This window comes from Armigeres subalbatus, chromosome 3 (genome assembly GCF_024139115.2).
Source record: "Armigeres subalbatus isolate Guangzhou_Male chromosome 3, GZ_Asu_2, whole genome shotgun sequence".
NCBI lineage: Eukaryota > Metazoa > Arthropoda > Insecta > Diptera > Culicidae > Armigeres > Armigeres subalbatus.
In genome coordinates, this window is record NC_085141.1 from 292403034 (window position 1) to 292425968 (window position 22935).

Genomic DNA, 22935 nt, shown 5'->3' on the forward strand with positions numbered 1-22935 from the left:
TATTTTAATCAAATTTTTATTTTCATCAGTGTAGTTGATTTTTTTTAACCATGTTTTAATGTACGTGTCATTTAGTACCAAGCACAACTTAACATATGGTCATATGACATGACTCGTACCCATTCCGGGATCATGTGGATTAAGAAACCAATCACTTTTCGTGGATGAGCCATCATCGGCCTCTAGCCGTGAACTCCGAGCGATGCGATGGGCGATTGCATCCATAGCAACCGACACCACTGCATCCGACCATCATCAAGCACAGAATGACAAAAAAATGCGCCCACTTCTTTCATGCATATTCGCAGACCCACCGGCAGTTCTACTGCTGGTGACTGCATGCTGTCGCTGTGTAGGCATTCTGATGTCCGTGTTAGGAATGCACGGGATTGGTTACATATAAAATTTTTACTGGCTTTGACAAGAATTGAAATTTTCAATAGCTCATCGTTAATAATCTTAAGTTTCAATGAAATAGGCAAAATGCTGGAGAGTGTCCGAGTCGATTGATATATAAATCTTAAAAATCCATCGAAAGATAAAGGTGCTGGTAGCGTTCAAAATCTTCCCTTCCAGCGTAACGCTCTTGATTTCCAAAAATCTAAATGACACCCAGTATAGTAAAGAAAGACGTAAGTCCTACGTCAAAAACTCTCTGGTGTTGTAAATTTGATCTCATCAGTACCTGCTGAGCTGCGAGTTTCGGATATAATAAGTGTCATCGTGTTAGCCTCACAATAGATGAATGCAAAAATTGTTACTTTGCTAATGAAGCGGCAATGTCCAAGTGGGTGATGTTATACCAAAAAGAAGGAGAAGAAGACAAATGAAATTTCAAATTTAATCTCATAAAAAAAAATCGAAAAAAATCAGAAGGGTTGTGTACGAGACACAACCGCAAGGTAGAGACGTTGAATAATTTAAGGATATCGTTGCGATGTTTTTGCTGTAACAAAGCAACTGTATTTTGTACATTGAAGAAATTTCTTCTCGGATCAGCTTTCTTTGGTATAGAAAGTTGGTTTCAAAAAGAGCTGATTTATTTTCAATAATGCGTCTTCCTAATCACAAACAGCAGCAAAACAAAATGAGAATCTCGAGAGAAAGTTTCACTTGACTGCTACTGATGCCAACCATGGGAAAGTGCAAAAGCTGCTTTCCCGCGCGGGCGAACCATTTCGTTTGCAGCATTCGGATTATCGGTTGCTTGTTTCGCTACAATGGCGCCTGTGGCGGTCGAGGCAGCAGCGCGCGATGGAGTACATTTCTGCATGTTGGAATACATCGGAAAATGGTTTGGGTTTGCAGAATCACAAGACCCGTCTCGAAGACCGTCGGGAAATGGTTTGTGCTTTGCAAAATCACAAGAAGCGTCTCGAAGACCATCGGAAAATGGTTTGTGGTTTGCAAAATCACAAGACGCGTCTCGAAGACCGTCTTTGGTTCGTGGTTTGCAAAATCACAAGACGCGTCTCGAAGACCATCGGAAAATGGTTTGTTGTTTTACAGAATCACAAGACGCGTCTCGAAGACCGTCAGAAAATGGTTTTTGGTTTGCAGAATCACAAGGCGCGTCTCGAAGACCATCGGAAAATGGTTTGTGGTTTGCAAAATCACAAGACGCGTCTCGAAGACCGTCAGAAAATGGTTTGTGGATTGCAGAATCACAAGGCGCGTCTTAGCGGGCTTGGTAGTCATATGGCTACTGCTTCTGCCTCATACTTTCTAGCAATCGCTAGAACTGGAAATGGATTCCATACCCGTTTCCATTACTATTCCTATACCTTCAACTTGAGTATTCTAACAGTATCTGCTAGAATTGCAAATAAACTATAGAGCTCGTTTCCTACATCCAATTAGAAATTCCATCAGTTGCTTTCTCCTATCTATCACATTGGCAGCTCGTTAACCAAGACGGACCTCTGCCTCTTGAACCTAACCCAAAAATTCCAACAAATTCCGCATGAACTCGTGGCGTGCAGAGGTATATTGGGCTTGCAGTGTTCGAGTGATTGCATCATCATTTCCTCCCCCTTCCCTACATTGACATGCATTCTGACGTGGCAGGCGCCAGTATGACCTAACAAATGAGATCACCAGTACTTGTACATTGAAGATGTGTGCTAGTCCCAAGCAAACATCTGTTGGTTCCCTGTGCAAGAACAGCTGATCTGGTCATAATGGAGTAGCAACTACGAGCAGTCAATCAAGCTCAAAGCAGAATCACAAGGCGCGTCTCGAGGACCGTCTTCGAGACGCGTCTTGTGGTTTTCCAAACCCCAAACCATTTTCCGACGCCCAGCAAACACAAGATCGTATATCATAGCGAATAAGTGTACAAAGTGTAGGTCATATACGTGCACTTTGCATGCAGTCAAATGGAGGTATGCGCCTATATCGAATTTGTTCGAATTTGTTTTGCATAAGTTTAGTTTGGAGTTATTGGGTAGCAGTACTAGTTTACGCGTCTCTCATTTGGGTATAATATTTCAGATTTTGCAAAATTTAAGATAAACGTCATTTGCAAGGCATTTTCTCGGAAGGTCAACATCAATATGCTGAAGTTCGGATTGATGGTGTACTATACGTGAGATTAAAAGTTGGATTGAATGTACGGATTTGGAATGGGTTTGAACTGGATTTGGAACGGATGTGGATTGAATGTGAATTTGTATTTGCTAAAATCTCTGATAACAAAAGAAGGCCATTGACTTCGTAAGCTTGTTGTTCTCTAATCATCCATTCATTACTTAGATCCTAATCTAAAAGCTTGTATATATTTGTGGCACGGAATAGGAACAAAAATATGAATCACATTTAATATTTCGCGACCCACGTTGCGAAAAGTTTATTTTACTTAGTGTGCAGTTTTCAATGGAAACCGGTTTCTCAAATGCAATAGATAATTGAATAACCCAGTTAGAGATGTGCGCCACCGCGCCCCGCCAACGCCGCCAGCAGTTTTTGGCACGCCGCCGCCGCCGACATTTTTGCATCGGCGTTCCGCCGTTTAAAATTTGTCCCGCCGCTGATCTGTAATTTTCCACGCCGATTGCAATTTTCAGTGGAAACTCCTAAGATTCATTGGATTTTCCGTATAATTTCCTGATAAATCTCAACATCTACAACATTTCGTTGAAACTCCAGAGAATGTTTCGTGAAGATGCCAATTATTTCCATGAAAATTCCATACAATATCTTATTAAAACTTCGAAGAGCTCTCCGTAAAAACTAAGCGTGAAAATTGCGAAGGAGTACTCGTTGAAATAAATAAAAATCTAATTGAAATTGAATTTTTGAACAGAAAAGAGTTGTTCGGCAGAAATTCACAAGACTGAAAGTTGTTATGCCGAATCGTTTAACCGAAAAGACTATTTGGTAGAAGCCTACCCGAGCAAAGCTTAAGAGCAAATTGATAACTTGTTTTGAAATCATCGATTATGTTCACTTAATTTGATATCTTTTTGGTCGTTTTAACGGTTAAAATAAAAAAACATATAGCAGAATTAGCTTATTGTGACATCGATTCAAAAACTATTTCTGCTGTCGAAGCAATTCGAAAACTAAATTATTGGTTTCCGGCAACAAAAAAAGTACACAGTTTGATGTCATATTATTCAATTTAGTAATCTACAGCAACATGAGATCTACATATTTTGATCTCATGTTGCTGTAGATTCATCATCAAGGAGATCTTACAACATCGCCTATGCCTGGATTTGAGACGCAAATGAAAGACACTTACTCGGAGGACATAATTGGGTTTATACTGCGACTGAGGACATCATGGAAGCCTAGGTTGATTCGATAGACCATTTTACTCAAACTCCAGGTCAATTTGGAGATCTTACAACATCTCAAATGCCTGGTTTTGAGACGCAAGAGAAGGATAAATACTACGAGTACATAAATGGGTTGATACCGTGGCTGGGGGCATCATGGATGCATTGGTTGATTCGATAGACCATTTTACTCAAACTTCAGGACGATTTGGAGATCCTACAACATCTCATATGCCTGGATTTGAGACGCAACGAAAAGACAAATACTCGGAGGACATAATTGGGTTGATACCGCGGCTGTGGTCATCATGGAAGCCTTGGTTGATTCGGTAGACCATTTGATTCAAATTCCAGTACAGTTCGGAGATCCTAGAACATCATAATTTATTATCACACATGTTTCATATATAGTTTACATTTATTTTAACAAGTTCACAGAAGACAGCATGCTTGAAAACATTTTCTGAAGCGTCATACATCCTGTAGTATAAAGTGGTTCCTAAAGGCACCGAATTATCATCGTAGGCATAGTAGGGATGCTTAAAATGTGTTCTCATGTTCCAGGCGATGTCTTTTATGTGTTATTTTATCATTTCCATCATCACTATATGAATAGATATCATTTTTGGTAATTAAATATAAGTATATCTCCAAAATCGCATTTTTCTAAATCCGTTGCTTTACTCCCACAGCTCTAGCTCCCACAGCAAAAATATTTTACAATACAATACTCGCAATGTCCAGAAACTAGAAGAGATGGCTAAGAGGTTGGTGAAAAAACTGAGAAAATCGGTTGAAAAACCACTGAGATATAGTCATTTGAAAATTTAAATTTTCGATTTTCTGCACGAATGTATCCGCGTAAGATTTTTTAGCGAATCAATCCTAGTGTTAACGTTGACTTCCCCAATCTAAACTAATCAAGACGGTTAGTTTTTTATCCTTTATTAGAGTGATTTTTTTCGCAGAAGTCCATCAATAAACGGCTAGTTTGGCATAGCCAACTTTAAAGCATCGGAAAAATGCTCTGAATTTTTGAGGATTGTTTTGGGATTTCTTCAGAAAATTCTTTCTATTTTCGATTAAAAATTTCATTCCATTCCATTAAGACCGAAAGTGACAGACGTCCGAGCTGGTAATTTGGCCGAAAAAGCCGTTTGCCATAATAGAGCGTCTGGCCGAAACCATCGTTGCCCAAAAATGCCATTTAGCAGAAATAGTTTTTTGACAGAATGGGCCATTTGGCCAAAAATGTCATTTGGCCCAACTGGGTCATACGACCAAATTTCAATGGCTGAACCTCGTACTGAACGGGTAATATGGTCAGAAATGACCACTTGTTTGGCGAAAAGGTCTTTTTGTCAATTGACCATTGAACAAAATTCCGTGGCCTCTCTATTTTTAAGTCGATACTGGACTTCAGGCCAAAAGACATCTAGCCAGGTACAATTTAGCAAAATGATTCACGGAAACTGTTATCAGATCAAAACTGGTTTGACCGAAAATGTAGTTTGGCCGAAAGCGATGTACAGCCAAAAGGAAAATTTGGACGGACTTGTAAAAAGTTGTTTACTCTAACAGGTCATTTGACTGAAAATGCCGTTCGGGTGAAAAAGTCGTTTGACCGAATATACATCATTTGACTAAAAATGCCGTATGGTAAAAAATGGCATTTGGCAGAAATAGCCATTTGGCCCTTAAGGTGACTCGGGGAGGCACTAAACACTGTGTTATTTTTCCTATCTTTCGTCTCTTTCTAGCATAATCACCTCGCAACTTTGGAGCGGCGTATTTCTGTTTTCAGATGTTTGATCTAACTGTAAATGTATCAGCATGTAGATTGCGAGTAAGCACGCGCCGGTGATACTTTTTCAAAATCATATTTGTTGTAGAAAAAAATTAAGCATTCAATGATGAAAATGATGACGATTTGATGATTGCTAGTGCTTCCCGTGTCACCTTAAATGTCCTTTCTGCAACCTTCTTTGAAAAAAGTCGTTCGGCTGAATTGATCATTTTGCCAAAGAAGACGTTTATCCGAATAGGGTCATTTGACAGAAAATGTCGCTTGTCATAAGACGATTTTTTACAATCCCATTGAATTCCACCACTTAATTGTATCTTGACAGATACGCATTTCGACCTCAACAGTAAGGCCGTCTTCAGTGTCTCGTACTTGACTGTTGAGGTCGAAATACGTAGTCAAGATACAATTAAGTGGTGGAATTCAATGGGATTGTAAAAACTCGTCTTATGACAAGTGAAAACATTCCACTAAAAAGCTCAAAATAATTTTCTTAAGAAAATGTCGGTCGGCCAGAAGGGTTGTTTTGCAGAAAGGACATTTTCGGGCCAAATTACCATTCCTACCAAACACCATTTTCGGTCAAATGATCTATTTGGTTAAACGATTTTTTTCGGCCAAATTACCAGTTCGGCTGAATGTTCATTTCGGCTGTATGTCGTTTTCGGTAAAAATACATTTTTGGTCAAACCATTTTTTATCTAATAACACTTTCGGATAAACTTTCAATTCGGTTTAATGGGATTTGGTAAGATGGCTTTTGGCTTAAATGCCAGTATCGACTTAAAAGTAGAGAGGTTACGAAATTTTGTTCAACAGTCTTTTCAAAAAAAATATATTAAGCTCGTTTAGTGGAATGTATTAAACCGTCTAAGACGAATTAAGTACTGTCCATTTAATTCCACCAGTTAATTTTCGTTATCTTTGCAGATACGTATTTCGACCACAACTGTGTGGTCAAATTAGTGTCTTGTACTTGAGTCGACTTGTCGACAAGTCGAGTCAAGTACAAGACACTGAAGACGACCACACAGTTGTGGTCGAAATACGTATCTGCAAAGATAACGAAAATTAACTGGTGGAATTAAATGGACAGTACTTAATTCGTCTTAGACGGTTTAGTCTTTTCAACATAAATGTCATTACGCCAAACGGATGGATATTATGGACTAAATTACCCATTTCGTTATTGACATTTGGCCGTATGACCTGTTGGCCCAAACGATATTTCGGACAAATGACCCATTCTGTCAAACGACCATATCGGCCAAACGGCATTTTAGGGCTGATGACCTATTCGACCAAACGACCTGTTAGGGAAAACGACTTTTTCGGCCAAATTACCAGTTCGGACATACGGCTTTCGGCCAATGGAATTCCCCAAGAATTTCTTACGGACAATACACTAGTCGCTCGATAACTGCAACATGACGCATTCTAGATATCAAACACTTGTCAGACGTCGTCAAAATAGAAGTGCATCTGATTGTTAACCGCTATGCAGTTATCATTGACTTTGACAGAGTTTTGTCAGCTGTTAGATAACTGCAAAACTGATGTAACTTTCGAAATGGAGTTAAAAGCATTGCAGTTAAATGACTTTCAGTTATCGAACGTCTACGGTACAAAGAATTTACCGTAGAACTCCAATAATTTCGAACAATTTTTTGTTGAATCATTTTGACAATCTTCCGCGGAAATTCTAAAGAAGTTTCCATTAAACTTACGGAGAATTTCTCTTGAACATTCCAGCGAATTTTTCTCGAAAACTCCTTAGAGTCTCCCGCGAAAATTCTTAAGAATTGGCTGTTTTAACGTTGGCCATGCCAAACTAGTCGTCTTTATTATTCTAGACTGAGAAAGCCAACGGTAAAACACCCATCCAACCAGCCGCACTCTACTACAATTATCAATAATGTTCTGTGTAAATTTGGAAGAATACTCAACAGAAACTTAACAAGAACTTTTCATAAATTTCCGAAGTTTTTCCTGTAGAAGTTAGGAACTTTTGTTTTGTGAAAATTCTGAAAATTGCGACTAAAATTTGTAACTTGCGAAAAAAATTTCTGCTGAAATTCCAAACAATTTTATTTGGGAATTCAAAAGAGCTTCTCTTGGTAATTCCAAATATTTCTGGAAACTTCAAACAATCCGAAAATATTTACCCAATTTTGGGTTTTCTCCAGATTTTTCTGAAGAAGTTCATCCTTGAGTTCATCAGATTTTTCATGCGAAAATCAAACAATTCTTCTTTCAATATCTTGAAATATCCTGAAAAAATGCAAAAAAAATCTTGGAAAAACGTAGTGAAAAAAATCACCACGCCGTTTCAAGCCGCCGCCAACGAATATCGGACCGGCAGATACCTCAAAACCCAGTAGCTAAATAAGCATTTTTTTTGGGTGGGTGGGTCAAAAGGCCCGTAACATACATCTTTCTGATCGGGATTGCATGAACGGGAATCCTTGATTGTGATATTTTTACTGGGTAGGACAAGAATTGAAATTTTCAACAGTTTTAAACAAATTTCTGGATATATAAATCCCCAAAATTCATCGAAAGATAAAGTCTCTGCTCCCTCGCAAACCAATGGCATCAAAACGTAAGTGAAGGCTTCTGCTACCAGTTGATGGTCTTGGTTTGCGTGGGACTACTTTCAGATTCGTCAAATCGACGTTTGAATCTTTGTTTACAAAAGCACATAATTCGTTTTGAAAATTTGGAATTGAATTATTAGATCACACTGGCGCAGAGAGGGGGGGATAATGATACAATAATTCGCCCACTGCAACCCGAATATACCCCTGAACTTGTCACGAGTTCATGCGGAATGTATTGCAGTTTTTGGGGTTGGGTTCGAGGAACATAGGTTCGTCTTGCCAGTGTGATAGGAAGTATGAAATTGATGGAATTTTATTTGGATTCCAATTCTAGCAGTTACTAGTAGTCACAAGTCAAATAGTTAACCTATTCTGCCCAGGTTCGCACTACTAAAATACATGCAATCTTGATGATTCTTTTAATTTTATGCCATAAATCGCCCCTACAAATTCAAATACTGTCAAGGTACCACATGTTAGTGAGATAGTATTGCCCATTTTGCTTACCTGGGGTTTGTAATGATATACCTGAGGTACCGAAATCCGTACAGCACTGCCGTAATCTGAAAAAGTGACGTATGCGCCAAATTACAACATACCAGTTTTCTTTTTTTCTGTTAAAGAGCTCGATGAGTACTACTCGTTAACACCATTTTTGTAAAATTTCGTTTATGTCACTTTGTCAGATTACAGCAGAGCAGAGCATTGAATTCCGTCTACCTTATTCGATATTAATCAATTGAAGGGGGTTTGAGGTAATTTATTTATAAATAATTTATCTTATCCTGTTCTTATTCTTGACAGTAAGCTTTTAAGCCAATGAGATGAAAAGTAGGCTTTGGAATTTAAACAACATAGATCAAAAACAAATCGCCACCCTCTAAACGCGGAATATCTGGCGTCATGTGTTTTCGTGTAAAACATAATTGCACCAAAAATAACTGTGTTTTAAATGCAATTTGCGTATAATAAAGTAAGATAAGCGGGATGCAAACTGAAGGAATCGCTTCTTAAGGTGCGTATTGAATTATTTACAGTTGTAGTTTAGTCAATTAGTCTGTTTTAATATAAATATTTAATTAAAAAACAGCTGTACGGATTTTGATCCTTTGATTCGAAATCCGTCCGCGATGGCGGATTTCGATTCAGGGGGTGTTTAATTTATTATTTTATCATGTTTTTTGTAGTTTTTAATGTGCAAATATTGAACACTTCAAAAGTAGAGGCCTTTGTGCTTCTGTAACAACGACAAACGTTTGCATTCGATTTCTATTTTCTTTTCATATACTGGGGTGTTTAAGTGTACGGATAATAATGCCTCACGGTATTCAATGTTTTGAACTGTTCATAGACGTAATTCAAAATTCATAGTTTTGTTTGAACATAGTTTACGTGAACATTTTTAGATTACCTAATTACCCTTTCCGCTACCCGTAACATTTTGAGTTATCATGTATGTTTGCTCCGCTAGAAGCCTTACCTTCTAGAAGCGTCTCGTGTTCAATTTGCTGCAAAACCTTCAAAAGATTAGTGAAACTTGTAAACATTTGTGTTATAATTATGCAATTTCGTTCTTTCTCTGTATTAAACTTCAAGTATCTGTATGATCCTAACATCTTCATATATTCTTGGCATTAAGATAAATGAGTTAAGAAAATCCATATCCACCTCACATGGCACATAACGTTTAAACTTACTTTATGCTTTTAATGTCACCATTCCGAATCTCCCACATACGTATGATTCCTCGCAAGAACCCACCAGTTGTCATTCAAGTGGTATTTTTCATTTGATTTCCCCGAAGACTTCCCATTCCGAGCATCCACTTGCTTGCCGTTTAAGTAGCGTTCCACTTGGCACTCGGGGCCGGATGACTTATGAACCGTTTCAGATGGATGGTAATAAAATTTATCCATTCCGAAGGACAAGAACTCTTCTACGCGTTTCACTCCGGAGTGAAAATTACTCTCGGTTCACTTAAATTTATTTGAATTATCCTCCGGTCGGGTGGACTCCTCAGCCATCGCAACTACACAATCCCGCACATACAGACTGGCAGACACTGAATGCGTTGATGACCCCCAATGGATGTCGGTGGTTTTTCATTTAGTTTTGCTGCTGAAGCGACCGTCGTCATCCCCAGGAAGGACACTCAATGCACGTCATATTTTAATGTTGGGAAATAAAAATTATTACAATGAATGGCTTCCGTGCTGGATGGGGTAAGGGATTCATCAGAATTCATCGTCCGTGTCGCATAAAATCGAGAGACTGGATGCCCCTGTTGACAAGGGGCAGCCACATAAATGCTGATGCCCTCGAACGATTTACAGCCACACGAAACGAGAATATGTTTCGCAATTCGAAAGATGAAGACTTTGTCGATGGCTTCTGAAATTGTTATCGAGCGTAGGGAGATGGAAAGCATTTTGCCCGAGTAACACCTTCTTCCGGACCGGAAGGAGGATTTTCAATTTTCAATGCGCCCCAGTGCGAAAGCGTCCCCGCACTGAGAAACTCTGATAAACGAGCATAATAATTTTGTTAATTTTCAATTAAAAGCAAGATGCTCTTTTTATGGCAACTCCATGGAGCCATTTTCGCAGTAATTTAACTCGAATCTACCCCAGCAACGGCGCAGCGATGCTTCATAAACGGAAGAACCGGAAGTATGTTGCCATCTAGATTGGACAAATCTGGTACAATGCGGGGGAGGAGCGAACGTCGCCATCGCCGGGGAACTCCCACAACCAATTTGCTAGTCCCAGAGAAGCGTATATGTATACCCTTCAGGAAAACTTAGTACCCGTCTAGTGGCTAAACACATCCTCTAGGTGAAACCCGTTAAAATCTAGCTTTTTATTCTTCTGAATTTTTTAAGAATTGGATTTGAAATTTCCGGAGAAATTGAATTTCGGGGGATTACAAAAAAAATCATTGTACAAGTGAAATTATTCCCTATTTCCACGGGAATTTTGTCCGAACTTCCATTTTCTAGTATATAGTATATGTATTACCATTTTGTTCCATTTTTTGATAATATGTCTGAACGAAAACTTCTGAAATTCAATTTAATTTCTAATCAAAACCAACATAAATCTATATCCAGTCCTGATTTAAACTCATATAAAAAAATCCAACACAAAGTAGACAAGAATAAATATATGCCATCCAGTTGAAAACTGCGAATCGGTCTTCAATTGTCGGCACATGAATTTATGCGATCTGACTAAAAACTATCACCAGCTCAATTGGTGCCAATAAATGGCAAAACGAATCAATTCAGTGTGCAAAGTTGGAAATCAAACAGCATCCAGAGTTCAGTGGAACGAATGAATAAATTCATGTTGACGAGGGGAGCACCCCGGCTTATTTATCTAGTTTCGCACTTGAGTGCGTAGTCTAAGTTGGTGCTGCGGCAACTGAACACGAGATTCAAAATCTATTGAAAATTAGGTTCCATTCTATCTTACCCATTTAGTCAATTCCACACTATTATGCCGAACTAATTAATTCGGTCAACACACTTCTTTTGCGTTGTACAATGAGTATTTGAGATGGAAAAATACAACTGACAATTATAATTGTTAAATTAATTTGAAACTTTGAGTAAACCTCACTTGATGTGCATGTCCACCCAAACAAACCGCGACACCGTGGGAATAGACGTTTCGACAAATCTCTCGTGCGGAAATTGCGATCCTATTGATTAGGAACTGTTCGGTGCACATAACCGGGTCGGTGACACGCTGGAACGGTGTTTATACGAAACATACATTCCCGAGCTCAAATTTTTGTTCGATTTACGATGTGCGCTATTGCGCGGGGACCACAGTTTGCTGCCTGGTCAGAGATCGATCAACCTGGCAATAGTTTCGGTAGTTTCACAGTTGGGTAATATTAGAAGAAATGTGTTTCGCGACCATTTGTTTTTCTTCTCTTCATAGGCGGTAAGGCGACCTAAATTCTCTGTAAAATGTTTTCGGCTGATACCCAAATAGCATATTTTCCACAGATTTGGTTGCTGCAATTCGGTCACATAAAAGTTGAGGCAACTAACTTGCAATATGTGTGCTACTCGGGTAGTTTGCGATACATTTGACTTTGCCAAGACGTAAGCAACTGTCGTGGAGTTCAAGAAAGTGATCAAAACAGCATGAGGCAACATCAGTGCGTGAATTGTCAAAAATCGTAATATTCGATTACTAAACAGCTGAAAATGGCGTGCAAACCCGAACTCAGTAATGTTCTGTTGAATAATTAACTATTTGGGCCGATATAAGCTCAAAGATCATCAATGTATCAAAATTAAACTGGTCCAACTTCCAGGAATGGGACACAGGTATTTCTCCGATATGGCCTGGCTCTAATGTCTAGGCTAAAGCTCTTTAAAAAAGATAAAATAAAAAATCTGGAACGTTTCACAATTTTGCGTGTCACGCTTGCGCTGGTACCATGCTAATCTTCTCTGTATCATTCCAATTTTGATTTATGTCTTGCCGAAGCAAAAACAAAGAAACATAATTTACCTTGATGATAAAAATATTATCTTTTATCTTGGCGCGTATATTGTGATGTCAAACACATTTCGATGTTTAAGGCATTAAGTTGGACGAATCTAACTTTTTTTTAAATCGTCAGTCATGATACCAAATTTCCATTATGGAATCACGTATGTTTGCTTGACGAAGTGCCCACACTACTTGAGCTTCGCATCGTTATAGACGATTGGCTAAGACGGGATCAACCTTCTTGATAAACAGAACATTTCTTCAACGAGAGAGAAGCCAGCGATTGATTGATAAATTCTTGTTTTGAAGAACTTCAGTTTTAATAAGTGCAATGATAATCACTTCTGATTACGCTGCACTGAAGTCCGTTTTAACTCGGAACATACATTCCGCGTATATTTCAAAAATCGTGTAAAAATGGCTTCACCAACAAATCAATTTTTCGCGGTTACCTCGTGTTCCAGGACTTTTTTGAAAATCCTCGTAGAAAAACTTGTAAAACATCCGCGTGAATCTTGATATCAGCATGAAAAAAACGGGGTAAATAAAAAACATCCTTGTAAAATAGTCACGTATAAAACGATCTGCGTAAAAGCCCAGCCAAAATTAAGGAAATTCATAATAACATTTTAAGCTCGTCCTTTTCGGTTATTTTGGCAACTGAAACCAGCTGGGATGAAAGCGTGAGGAACTTTTTGGAAGTAGCTTTAATGTATTCAGGGATGACCGCGATTTCTCAGAATCTAACAAAAAGTCTGGCGGTGGAGTTCTAATTGCAATCTCCACAAATTTTGATTCAGAAATAATAACTACCAAAAAATACAAGAACTTTGAACACGTCTGGGTGAAATCTTATATCGCAGGAGAAACCCATGTTTTCTCTTCTGTGTATTTTCCACCGGACCATGCGCAAACTATTTCTTATGAAAGCTGTTTAAAAACTGCGGAAGAAATTTTATCGTAACTTCCACCTGAAGTCAAAGTACATTTATGGAGACTTTAATCAACGCACCGCTGACTTTATTCCGGATTCAGAGAATGAGCAAATCTTACTTCCAGTTGTTGGGGAAAATGAAACACTACTGTTTATATTTGATAGAATTGCCAATCTAGGGCTTAACCAAATCAATCATATTAAGAATCAACAGAACTGCTACCTAGACCTCCTATTAACGAACATACAGGAAGATTTTTGTGTGTCAGAATCATTGAATCCCTTATGGAAAAACGAAACATTCCACACAGCTATTGAATACTCTCTGTTTGTTCATGATTATCAAAAACCTAGCGACTGTGACTTCGAAGAAGTCCTTGATTACCATAAAGCAAACTATGACAACATAAGACATAAGCTAAGTAGATTAAACTGGAAGCAAATTTTAGAGAATGAAGGGAATATTGAATCTTCCGTTGATGTCTTTTATAACATCATTTTTAATATTATTACCAATGAGGTTCCAATAAGGAAAAAAAGGCGGAACGGAAATTCGAAATATCCAATTTGGTATAATAGACAGATAAAAAATTTAAGGAATCGCAAACAAAAATTACATAAAAATTACAAACTAGACAATTCGAACGAAAACGCGTCGGTAATTCCTCGGAAGACATCTGTAATCTCTTTAGAGATTTCTTCCAAGAAATGTACACCACCTTTTCGGAACAAGATCGCGACCTTGATTTTTTTTTGCGCCTGTCCCAGAATTTGCTAGGGATATTGGTGTTAATCAGGTTATGGTAAACGATATTCTAAACGCTTTAAAAACATAGATGCATCTAAAGGCTCAGGCCCTGACGGTATTCCACCGGTATTTTTGAAGAGTCTGGGTAAAGAGCTGACGGCACTTGTTATCGGGGAGTAGACCTTGGGATCGGTCACCGGGTTTTCAGAAACTCAAACCCGATTGGTTGTATGAGGGAACGCTTTAAACTATAAGTATATTTTGCAATTAGTTAGGTTAAATTTCATTGTTTCGTAACGCTTACACGTTCGGTGTCCTATCTACTCTGATTCCAATCTGCTCAACCAGATCACCTAAGACTAAACTAACTACTATAAAATAGATCGATCTGTAATATCTGGTCGCTAATGTAGGCATATAAAAAGTACCTTTTACTCAAGAATGTTCTAAGACAGTTCAGAGATCTAAGTTTTAGTTCCACTATGAACTGTGTCCTGCAATGTAGTTGAATGTTATTCTCTAGCTTTATGTATTTACGTTATGTTGCATGTAACTTACAGTTCCAAATTTAAGTATTTCTATAGGTAGAATAAATTCATATTTAGGATAAGTAATGTTTAGGAATTTTGCAAATCATCCGCTTGGCACACCACGATGTTGCTTTTGACAATCCGCTGTATCTAATTCCCTCCTTTGCCGATAGGTTTTATGACAGCTTGGATGACGTCTCCGTTTGGCCGGGCTGATACGGCTCCATTGTATCTGAGGCAGTGCTTCCAGCCGCTACAGCACCTTCATTTTGGCTCTTCAGATTGTCACTGGAATCCGGAAGTGTTCCCAGGGTATGGAAAAGCTCTTACCTTGTGCCCATCTTCAAATCGGGCAAAAAATCGGACATTCGTAATTACCGTGTAATAGCCATTATCTCTTGCATTCCCAAACTTTTTGAATCTATTATTAATGAATTTTTTCACAACTTAAAAACAGAATTACAAATAAACAGCACGGATTTTTCAAAGGTCGCTCAACCGCTACAAATTTAATAGAATTGATTGATTATACTCTTCATGCGATGGATAATAGTAACTACGTGGAAGCTCTGTACACTGACTTAAGCAAGGCGTTTGATCGCATTGACATTCCATTGTTACTCTTCAAATTGCAAAAAATTGGAATTGAGTCAGGACTCCTTAGATGGCTTGAATCTTACCTCACAGACCGGCAACAAATAATTAAATTTAATAGAAAGAAATCCAATCCCATTCAAGTCACTTCAGGAGTTCCACAAGGCTCCCATCTTGGCCCTCTTTTATTTATATTATATGTAAATGACATTTCCCTCATTCTCAAAAATATAAAGCTTTTAATTTATGCCGATGACATAAAGTTATTTATGGAAATAAAAAATGAAGGCGACATTATCGTATTCCAGAATGAAATACAGATGTTTTATACATGGTGCAGAAAAAGCCTATTGCAACTAAATGTAAAGAAATGCAACATAATATCATTCAGCAGAAAAAGAACAACACCAAATACACAATTTGTACTAGGAAACAAAACTGGAGAAAGAAGTGAATGAGTTAAGGATTTAGGAGTGATTTTAGATTCAAAACTAACTCTTGTTGATCCTATAACACAATCATTCAAAAAGCTTATAATATGCTAGGCTCTATCAAGCGCTTCTGTTTCAACTTTCAGGATCCCTACACAATCAAAACACTAAATATTTCATATGTACGATCCATACTGGAATATTGTAGCATTGTATGGTCGCCTTACTTAGGGCCTGTCTCATTTGGATAATTAAACTGAAATTAAACTTAAAAGTTAATTCTCCAAATGAGACAGACCCTTAACCACACATGAAGAAAGAATAGAAACAATACAAAAACAATTTGTACTATACGCTCTTCGTAAGTTAGGTTGGACGACATTTCCTCTTCCATCTTATGAATCACGTTGCATGCTTATAAACATACAAATATTGAAACAGTGTCGAGAGTTTGCAACGGTTTCATTTGTTAACGATATAGGATCTCAACGTGTTGACTAAACTGAAATTTTGTCGAAATTAAATTTTTACATACCTTCTCGGCTACTTCAACATAGGACATCCCGAACAGCACACATGTTGTACATAGATCACAGTAGCTTATGTGTGACCCGATTTAGTCATAATTAGGTTGCTGTAACCAGTTTCATTAGACTTGTGCTGCTTGGGATTATCTCCTACTAACCACCGCCGAACAAATTATGCCAAATTTGGACCTCTTAACCGAATGATGGCTGTTTATAATCAACACTACTTTATAATTACAAACAACTTTAGCAAAACGAAAAAAAAAATTTAATGTTTTTTATTGTATTTCATAATCTGCTATAGCATTACGGAAGAAAAAAAAACATGTATATGTATTAGTACTAGTCTACGTCGGTTGACGAAATAAATAAATAAATCGACTCCATTGTATTCTATTTTATAAAGAGCCTCTACGTTTAGGATATTTTTAGCAATGTTATAGTTGTAGTTATATTTTTCACTGAGTGTCATATTTCATAAGTTTTAAAGATTTGAATCGGGATATATATCATTAGTAGCAATTATAAATTGTACATGTTTTATACCGGAAAACGAAAAAAAATCTTTCGATACAGAGGCGTCGCGTCGCATGTGCAACCTGTGCACTGGTGGGCGGAGTCAAATGTTGTATTGTGTGTAGTGTTGTTATACAGCACTGTTGCTTTCAACTCTTCTGGTTTCCACTTCCAATATCCACGAGCGCAGGGAGTTTTTTTAATGTAATTGTTTTCAAACCCTGAGTATGCAAATGATGTTTTGACCACACCCCTAGAAGATCCGGAACATCCGTAAAAAGGTCAATTCGAAAATTTCATCGTAGAGCGGCGGATTTTTTTAGAATCATTTATTGTCGAACCTTGAGTACGGAATTGATGTTGTGACCCACACACGGACCATTGTGGCCACCGGGTGGTTTTCTGAAAGATCCGGAATATCCGTAAAAATAATCTATTGGTAAATTTCATCGTATTCCAAAACCTATTGTTATCGTATGGAATTGATGTTGTGACCCACACACGGACCATTTTGGCATACGGGTGGTCCTATGGAAGATCCGAGACAAACAATGAACGATTCGTAAATTTCATCGTGGAACGACCATATCTTGTTGAACCCTGAGTGTGGAATTGATGTTGTAATCCACACACGGACCTTTGCTGTCACCAAGTGGGCTGCAGGAAGATCCGGAACATGTGTAAAAATGGTATAAATTCTCTAATCTCAGCGTAGAGTGCCGAGATTTTCCAGAATCATTCGTTGTCAAATCCTGAGCATGAAATGGATGTTGTGACCCACACACTGACCATTGTTGGGCTGTCTAAAAATCTCCTCAAGGTTGCCATGGAGAAAGGCCGTCTTAACATCGTACTGCTTGACAATCATTTTTCGTTTCGCCGCAGCCATCAGGGTCCGGAACGTAGTTTGACTGACCGCCACCGACGGTTTCGTAGCGTTCACTAAAATCTTGAGCTACCAACCGCACTTTGCTCCAAATTACTTGACTTACTTCATGCGGTGTACAGAAGATTAAGCGAGAAGACAGTCGATTTTGAAGGTAAGTTTGGCTGTAACCACCGCTTCTCCGCCGAACTGATTATCCATGTTGGCGTCACTCAGCATACAATTGGTCATTTCCACCAAGTACCGATTTTTGCGCTCGGTCACTCCGTTTTGTTGCGGAGTATACAGAGCAGTGAACTGGCCAACAATACCGTTCCGCTTTAGATACGTCAAGAAATATCGCCGCTCTCCAACAGATGTTTTGACCACCTGGTGGCCACAATGGTCCATGTGTAGTCAAAACATCCAGTCCATACTCAGGGTTCGATAACGATAGGTTTTAACCTTTTGTCTGTGCTCTGGGGTCAATAGGACCCAAGGCCACTTTGAGTGGCTGTCATTTTTTTTAGTATTCGAACGATTCTCCTAATTTTTGGTAGTTTGGTAAAACTTGCCGAGATCGGTCTCCTAGGTGCAAATTCGCTTAAAAAATCTTGAAAATATGCGCTACAGTGTACTTTTTTTTCAAAAAACTCGTTGTCTGTGCTCTGGGGTCAAATTGACCCCAAATTGAAATTGCTATAACTTTTTTAATGTTTGACCAATTTTGGATTTTTCGGGCTGTTTCGAAAGATAATTTAATCATCGTTGATCGTTACCAAAAATTGACTATAGGTGGGCGGGAACATCGTGGGGAGGGGTTTTCGTAAAAAAGGGTACAAGAACAGTGATTTTTGATGCTTAGTTTACTTATATCTGAAAATCCTACCCATTTTGAACTGCACCTTATCAAAAAGGTTATGCAGAAGGGCGTGTGCTTTGACATGAGGCATTGATTAGTTTAGAGCTTGGTCGCTAGGTGGCGGTATATTTGAATTCAAAATTTTAGACTGCTCAAGTAATTCCGATATATGGAATTTTCCTCATTGTAAATATTCTCATCGCACATATTTGAAATTTGTAAAGACGACGTCTTTAACAAAGTTAGTCTGGTGGGAATGGACTGTCATGTGACGGAATATTCTATATTCTTGCATATTTGAAATATTGCTTTAGCTTGAGATCCCTGATACCTACACCCAAGTTGTATTCGGCAACATTGTTCAGGATGTCCAGGACTACAATGTGGTGCTCAATATAATGAGCACTTCATCCAAGATGCGGCGCTTCCATTGTTCCATGTGAAATCTGATGTATTTTGGTTTGTAGCATTTTTGGCAAACATGAATGTTGTGGTAGAGTTCATCAAAAGTTTTCTTTGTATTCAACCTGCTCCAGCGATGCTGCAAATAATATAATGTGTTCACAGAATATGTTTTAGGTCATCCAAGAAAACCTTGGAATTAAGGCCTTTGGGTCTACATGCGTAACCAAAGATCAGCCGATTTGCCGCCTATTTGTAAAATTCCCAATTATTACTTCCGTCACAAGACAGTCCATTCCCACTAGACGACCTTTGATCAAGTCGCCATTTTAACAAATTTTAAATTTGTGCGATAAGAATATTTACACTGAGAGAATTCTATATATCGGAATATCTTGAGTAGTCTAAAATTTTGAATTCAAATATACCACCACATGGCGGCCAAGTTCTAAACTTATCAACGCCTCATGCCAAAGCACACGCCTTCCTGCATAACCTTTTTATAAAAGGTGCAGTTCAAAATGGGTAGGATTTTCGGATATAAGTAAAATAATCATAAAAAATCACCGTTTTTGTACCCTTGTTCAATAAAAACCCCTCCCCGCGATATACCCGATGAAAGATGATTAAATTATCTTTCAAAACAGCCCCAAAAATCCAAAATCGGCCGAACAATAAAAAAGTTATAGCAATTTCAATTTGGGGTCAATTTGACCCCAGAGCACAGACAACGTAAGTTTTTTTGAGACAGACAGACGGTTAAAAAAAATCCCGCCGCTCTACGATGAAATTTTCGAATTGACATTTTTTGCCGATGTCCCGAATCTTCCAGGGGACCACTCAGTGGCCCCAATGGTCCATCCGTCGACGGTCGGATATTCCGTGGGGAAGCAACAAAATCATTAGCGCAAGCACACAGTTACTAGGGAAATGACGTTTGCTAATATTATTGTTCGTTGTTGTTTTGGTTGGAACAACTGTTGGTCAGACGGTTGTAGCGACCGAATTGGTCTGACTAACTTGGGGGCGGAGTCAAAGTTGTACAACATGTTGCATCATACACGCATTATTTTGTATGTGTATGTCATCCGCTCTAACCGCAATCGGCGATGTATAGGTATTACGGAGAAAAAGAATATTTTGGATAGCTTCGCGGAAATAACGCGCAGAGAGCAATCCCCGCAAAGAACTTGGGGAAGGGTCATTTAGCCGAAACCCATTCGGCCGAAAGCCATTTGGCCGAAACCCATTCGGCCGAAACCCATTTGGCCGAAACCCATTCGGCCTAAAACCATTTGGCCAAATGCCACTAGGCCGAAAGTTGTTTGGCCGAACAGACCATTGGGCCGAAAGTCATTTGGCCGAAAGTCATTTGGCCGAAAGGGTTGTTTGGCCGAAAGGCTCATTTGGTCGAAAGGGTCGTTTGGCCGAGAAGGTCATTTGGCCGAAAGGATCATTTGGCCGATAGGGTCATTTAGACAAAAGGCCATTTGGCCGAATAGGTCATTTGACCGAAAAGACTGTTTGGTCAAAAGGGTTGTTTGTCCGAAAGGGTCGTTTGGCCGAAAGTGTCATTTGGCCGAATGGGTCGTTTGGCAGAATGGGTCGTTTGGCCGAAAGGGTCGTTTGACCGAAAGTGTCATTATATATATATATACATATACAGTCCCTTCCCGATTTTGGCAACACGACCGGATTTTAATGTTGCCAAAATGGGGATGTTGCCAAAAACGGGAAAAAAATTCATACAAAATTTCAATTTTTTTTTGTTTGCATGATTGAAGCTAAATACTTAGAATATATACTACAAAGTATGTGTAGTGTGTTTAAGTGATGCACGTGCATCATAATTGTCATTTTTGCAATATTATTCATAACTCGGAGATTGTAGCTCAATCAACGAAACGATCTCAAGAATGGTAATCAAAACATAATGTAACTAATTAGTCAATTTCATAATACCAATTCAATAATAAATAATATTTAAAAATAACAATAGCGTCGGCCATGTCCTTAAAAAAAATGTAGTAATAAAAAAACGTTTTTATAGTAGTCCATTGAAGTGCTGACTTCAATCTGACATCTCATTTATATGAGAAATTTTAGTCCACCGAAAATGTTTGTTTTTATCATAATTCTCTATATAAATCAAATAGCGATCCGACGGATACAAGATGACTAAATGTGCTACAAATTTCGGATTCTTATATAATGGATTTTAATGGAGGCAAACTTTCTTGTGGTCGGTGTGATTAAGAGTAGTCGGTCTCCTAGCACTCAACCCAGGAATATTTCAGGCGGCAATGATTGATCCATGCGCACTATGTGCACCTCGCACTACAAGTGATAGTGTGGCCAAGTGGAAGCTGGAAGACCATTTGCGGCATGCCACCTCTCATACTCGATAGCACTCAACCTACTGGTGCTCGCTGCTGCTCATCGCACTCCAGTTCTCCATGCTAGTAATTAACACGATGAAGACAAAATAGGCTCAAGAGAAGACAACGACTATTCTACAAAATCAAAGTGGTTGAAGAATTCGTGTACTTGGGCTCACTTGACCTCCGATAACGATATCAGCAGACAAATTCGGAGACGCAACGTGGCAGGAAAACGTACGTACGAGATCTGGAGGAGTGGAGGACCAACGAGCACTTGGAGTAAAAATGGTGCTCTACAACGATTCGACAGGCACAAGAAGGCGAGGGGTGCAGCGATTGTGGATCGACCAGGTGGAAGACGATTTACGGACCCTCCGTAGACTGCGTGACTGGTAACGTACAGCAGAACACTTCTGATACTTCGCCATAACAAACAGAACACACGAGAGCAGGCATTGGAAGTGTGAGTGAGGATTGTGAGTATTGATCTATTGCAATCTATGCTACATCCATGGCTAATCAGTGAACTGCCTCACTTAGATGGATGTCAAACAATGAGTAGGGGAGCGATCGTTGCTGTGGTAAACAATGAGCAACACCGTCTAACAAGCCAGGCCGTGGTGAGGTATCCATGTAAGCTATGATTTTCGCATTCGTACCCCGCTTGCTGTGTTCTCCTTTATTCACCCTTTTTCAAGGTGATAAGATAGTCAAGAGAAAGTATCAACGCCTCCCATTCAGTGTACTGGAGTTCCAGACTCATGAAGGTCTTCATTTTTAGAATGCTTGAATGACTTCTTCTATCAGCGCACCGGAACTTTGCTCATTGTTGTGTTACCAAGTGATTCGCTTCACACAATCAGCTTCCATCGGTCAGCGTTGAAGATCAATAAACGATGAATCATCGAACATTCAATTTAAAAGATCTTAGGAAGCTCATATCTTGCCCCACGGCAGAGCATCAAGTATGCTTTGATTAACCCGATTTTTTTTCATGATCTGATTTAAGTCAATGCCTGCTCGAGAGCCCTACGATTACATGTTACCAAACTCTTACCATTACTATTGAACTGTTGGCAAACATGCTGGAATCAAAAGGCTCGTTATGCAATTGACACCTCAGAAAATGGAAAAGCCATATAAATCGCTAGACAAATTTGCCTAATTTATAAAAATAAGACTCTTTGAAATTAAATTGTTGCTTATTTTATATACGGGAATTCAGCAGATAGACGGATGAAATGATAAAATTGCGGTTTCTCGGCTGATACCAGAAAAGTGCAATGAGCAAAACGACTTGATAGTTAGACAGCGCATTTAAACAATCGAATGTGCCAATCACTAGTAATTAAACCTACAGGGTTTGCTTGTTCCTGGATCACTCGACTCATGCAGTATTGGTTGCATTGTGATGTAAACAGCGGGCTTCGCTTAATAGGTGTTGTACT

At 38.8% G+C, this 22935-nt stretch overlaps 1 protein-coding gene and 1 non-coding gene across 5 annotated transcripts in view; one reads left to right on the top strand and one right to left on the bottom strand.

Moving 5' to 3' along the window:
• Positions 1–22935, top strand: part of LOC134224830 (matrix metalloproteinase-2) — a 727658-nt gene that overhangs the window by 668785 nt on the left and 35938 nt on the right. The gene's annotated exons all lie outside the window — the stretch shown is intronic.
• LOC134228231 (U6 spliceosomal RNA) lies at positions 12592–12698 on the bottom strand. The gene has a single exon (XR_009983893.1). It is a non-coding gene; the product is annotated as a U6 spliceosomal RNA (small nuclear RNA).